Consider the following 4,692-nt stretch of genomic DNA (forward strand, 5'->3'; position numbering starts at 1 on the left):
AAACTCAGTCATGTAATCAAATTTCAAATAATATTAAAAAAAAAAAGCCGTTTAAATGTTTGATTTAAAAGGGTAAAATATGATCTGTTTTTAGGTAAAATATGATCTGTTTTGATCTGTTGTGTAGGAGGGGACGAGCGTGTAATGTATCCGTTGACATTGTTAAACATTCGTTGAGGAAAAGAAAGTTTCAGTCTAAGGGAGGTGAGGGGCTCAAGGTTTTTTTAAAGTAGATCTTATTATATGTTTTCAAAGTTTTTTGGGTTTTTTATTAATTTTATTTATTTTTATCTATTTTTGTTTCTTTTTAATTTTTAATAGAGGCAAGCAGTGTTTTAAATTATTATAAAAATTACATTTCATAATAATAATTATGATGATAATAGCAATAATGATATTATAAGCGACAGAAATAGTACTGGTAATGACATAATATCAAGTGGTTATTGACAGTACGTATACTAAAATTGGAACGATACAGAGAAGATAAGCATGGATGACACGCAAATTTTTGAAGCTCCCATATTTTTACAGATGCAAACCACAAAGGAACATCATAGCAGGAAGTATATTTTGAGTGAATCCCCCCAAAAAGTAGACATAAGACATCGCCATATTTGAATTTAACGTAACGTGTTTTACCAGTGTTCGTTATAATAACAGAATCGCCATTTAGGAATAACGAAATGTGTTAAAGTTGGCCAATCAGATCGCTGGGAAATGTTTGCGTCAGAGAGCAAGGGGCCGAAAGCATAACGATTGGTAATGTTCGAAGGAAATAAAAGCGGTTTTCGTTCATTGTGTAGTTTTTGCCCCCGGTGCATTAGGTGTGTCAGAAATTTCGTGAAAAATAGTGAATAATTCCACCCCATCTTTCCAAGCTTATAACTCCTCGAAAAATGTAATTCAAGCCGTAATTTTGTTTTCAGTTAAAGGAGCAAGGACCAAGGTTTCAATAAAAAAAAAAAAAAGAAAAAACTAACAACGTGGTTTAAAAAAAAGGTTTTAAACTTCGGACTTTACAGGTAAATTTCTAAAAAACACTACATTTTTTGTTTTAAATTTGAATATATTATTTATTGACCTTTTCTCTTCAATTTGTGATATATAACACTTTGGTGAGTACATTAATTATTTACTTTTTAATAGACATTTCAAAATGGGAGGCGTGAATTATTCGACCCCCTGTCTTTCCAAGCTTATAACTACTCGAAAAATGTCATTCAAGCCCTAATTTTTTTTTCAATTAAAAGAGCAAGGACCAAGGTTTCATTAAAAAAAACAAAAGAAAAACAAACAACGTGGTTAAAAAAAAAAAGGTTTTAAACTTCGAACTTTACAGGTAAATTTCTAAAAAACATTACTTTTTTAGTTTTAAATTTGAATATATTATTTATTGACCTTTTCTCTTCAATTTGTGATATATAAAACTTTGGTGAGTAAATTAATTATTTACTTTTTAATAGACACTTGAAAATGGGGGGAGGGGGCGTGAATGAAAAAAAAACGTTTGTCTAAAAAATTATATTCGGTTTATTGGAAAGAGCATAAAATTTCACATTGACCCTGAAAATATCGTAAAAATAGAATCAATAGAAAATTTTTGATAGATTTTTAAAGTTTAAAAATTGAAAAATATTGAGTTCGTAAAATTCATTACAGATTAAAAAGATATATATATTTCTATTACTTTAAAAACAACTTTAATAGTTTATTTTGGAAGTATAATCCATAAAGAAAATAAACAACCCACTTTTAAAAGAGAAATTACGAGTTTTTTTATATTTTATTCGCAGTTTCGTGTTAGGGGTGTCAAAAATTCCTACAAAAATTCTGATACACCTACCGATGCATAATGGGTCGGGATAAGGTCTAATTATTTAGAGAGGGGCAATTATGCCACTCCCTGTAAATGTTACTGGCATGAGAGTGACCGCAGATGGATCTGAAAACGAAGTTTACAGCAGCGATTCAAATCGGAACATATTTACGCGAATCGATGGAGAAAGGATATGCAACTAATGCGGACTTACTGTAATTTTACGTGGCATGCTTGTTTGGAAAGCAACGAAGTAATTTTCTAAGGGGAATTTTTGCAGTGAAATTATTATATATGGAGATAAACAGACAATCTTACTTTAATAATTAACATTTTTTAATCGATGCCGTTTTTGAATAGTGATTTATTAAAAAATATGTTTAGAAATCGAACGTGAATATTTTTTCTACGGAATACCGATGACACAGTAATCTTTGCGCACGTAGCGTTACTCGTTTTATTTGTCAGAACAAAAATATAATTTCTAAATCAAATAAACGAAACAATTATGATTTAAGAATTAATTAAATTTCTTTGTGCACGCCATGTTAATATTAAATAAATATGTGATTTTTAGTCTATACACAACCTTTGTATGAAAAATAATTTTACGATAGTTGATTTAGTTAAGATTATAAAAAAAATTTGTTTTAGAAATTAAAAATTGATATTTACTAGAATAAAGAGGAATTTAATAAAATACTTGAAATATTACTGTTTACAGGATAGGATATCTAAATATCACGATATCTAAATAATACGATATCTAAATATTATGATATCTAAATATTACGATATCTAAATATTACGATATCTAAATATCACGATATTTAAATATTACGATATCTAAATATTGCGATATCTAAATATTACGATATCTAAATATTACGATATCTAAATATCACGATATCTAAATATTACGATATCTAAATATTATTATATCTAAATATTACGATATCTGAATATTACGATATCTAAATATTACGAAATCTAAATATTACGATATCTTAATATTACGATATCTAAATATTACGATATCTATATATTACGATATCTAAATATTACGATATCTGAATATTACGATATCTAAATATTACGATATCTAAATATCTCAATATGTAAATATGACGATATCTAAATATTACGATATCTAAATATTACGATATCTGAATATTACGATATCTGAATATTACGATATCTAAATATTACGATATCTAAATATCACGATATCTAAATATCACGACATCTAAATATTACGATATCAAAATATTATTATATCTAAATATTACGATATCTAAATATTACGATATCTAAATATTACGATATCTAAATATCACGATATCTAAATATCACGATATCTAAATATTACGATATCTAAATATTGCGATATCTAAATATTACGATATCTAAATATCACAATATCTAAATATTACGATATCTAAATATTACGATATCTATATATCACGACATCTAAATATCACGATATCTAAATATCACGATATCTAAATATCACGATATCTAAATATTACGATATCAAAATATTATTATATCTAAATATTACGATATCTAAATATTACGATATCTAAATATTACGATATCTAAATATCAGGATATCTAAATATCACGATATCTAAATATTACAATATCTAAATATTCCGATATCTAAATATTACGATATCTAAATATCACAATATCTAAATATTACGATATCTAAATATCACGATATCTAAATATCACGATATCTAAATATTACGATATCTAAATATTACGATATCTAAATATTACGATATCTAAATATCACGATATCTAAATATTACGATATCTAAATATTACGATATCTAAATATCACGATATCTTAATATTACGATATCTAAATATAACGATATCTAAATATCACGATATCTAAATATTACGATATCTGAATATTACGATATCTAAATATTACGATATCTAAATATTACGATATCTGAATATCACGATATCTAAATATTACAATAACTAAATATTACGATATCTATATATTACGATATCTAAACATCACGATATCTAAATATTACGATATCTAAATATCACGATATCTAAATATCACGATATCTTAATATTACGATATCTAAATATTATTATATCTAAATATTACGATATCTAAATATTACGATATCTACATATTACAATATCTAAACATTACGATATCTAAATATTACGATATCTAAATATTATGATATCTAAATATTACGATATCTAAATATTACGATATCTAAATATCACGATATCTAACTATTACGATATCTAAATATTACGATATCTAAATATCACGATATCTAAACATTACGATATCTAAATATTACGATATCTAAATATTCTGATATCTAAATATCACGATATCTAAATATTACGATATCTAAAGATTGCGATATCTAAATATTACGATATCTAAATATCACGATATCTAAATATTACGATATCTAAATATTACGATATCTAAATATCAAGATATCTAAATATTACGATATCTAAATATTACGATATCTAAATATCACGATATCTAAATATTACGATATCTAAATATTACGATATCTAAATATTACAATATCTTACTTTTACGATATCTAAATATTACGATATCTAAATATCACAATATCTAAATATTACGATATCTAAATATCACGATATCTAAATATTACGATATCTAAATATTACGATATCTGAATATCACGATATCTAAATATTATGATATCTAAATATTACGATATCTAAATATCACAATATCTAAATATTACGATATCTAAATATTACGATATTTAAATATCACGATCTCTAAATATTACGATATTTAAATATCACGACATCTAAATATTACGATATCTAAATATTAC

At 25.0% G+C, this 4,692-nt stretch overlaps 1 pseudogene; it reads left to right on the top strand.

Annotated features, from left to right (window-relative positions):
• The first annotated feature begins 439 nt into the window (after window positions 1-439).
• LOC145266836 (U6 spliceosomal RNA) lies at window positions 440-531 on the top strand (annotated as a pseudogene).
• Window positions 532-4,692: the final 4,161 nt, after the last annotated feature.

Source organism: Euprymna scolopes, chromosome 41, assembly GCF_053919585.1.
Source record: "Euprymna scolopes isolate OS-2025 chromosome 41, ASM5391958v1, whole genome shotgun sequence".
NCBI classification, from domain to species: domain Eukaryota; kingdom Metazoa; phylum Mollusca; class Cephalopoda; order Sepiida; family Sepiolidae; genus Euprymna; species Euprymna scolopes.